Raw genomic sequence first — 308 nt, forward strand, 5'->3', positions numbered from 1 at the left:
CTCCTTTCTTCCCTCACCTCCTTCATTTCCCTTTCCCCTTCTTTTCTCCCTTTCCTTTCCTTCCCTTTCCCTGCTCCATTTTCCCTTTCCAACATCCCCATTCCCTTTGCGCTCCGGTTCCCGGGGCAGGCCCGGGGGGCTGAGGGCTCTCGGGGTTCCCGCAGCTCCTGAGCCTGTCCCGTTGTTCCCGCAGCTCCGGACCCTATTCCCGCTTTTCCCGCATCTCCTGACCCTATTCACGCAGCTCTTGTCCTTATTCCCATTTTTCCTGCAGCTCCTGACCCTATTCCCTTTTTTCCCGAGGCAGG

The 308-nt window shown here is 57.8% G+C and overlaps 1 protein-coding gene across 1 annotated transcript in view; it reads right to left on the reverse strand.

The window, feature by feature from the left end:
* SVOP (SV2 related protein) overlaps positions 1-308 on the reverse strand; it is a 17,180-nt gene that overhangs the window by 16,640 nt on the left and 232 nt on the right. The gene's annotated exons all lie outside the window — the stretch shown is intronic.

The sequence above is a fragment of the Geospiza fortis genome, unplaced genomic scaffold (genome assembly GCF_000277835.1).
Source record: "Geospiza fortis unplaced genomic scaffold, GeoFor_1.0 scaffold145, whole genome shotgun sequence".
In the NCBI taxonomy this organism is placed as follows: domain Eukaryota; kingdom Metazoa; phylum Chordata; class Aves; order Passeriformes; family Thraupidae; genus Geospiza; species Geospiza fortis.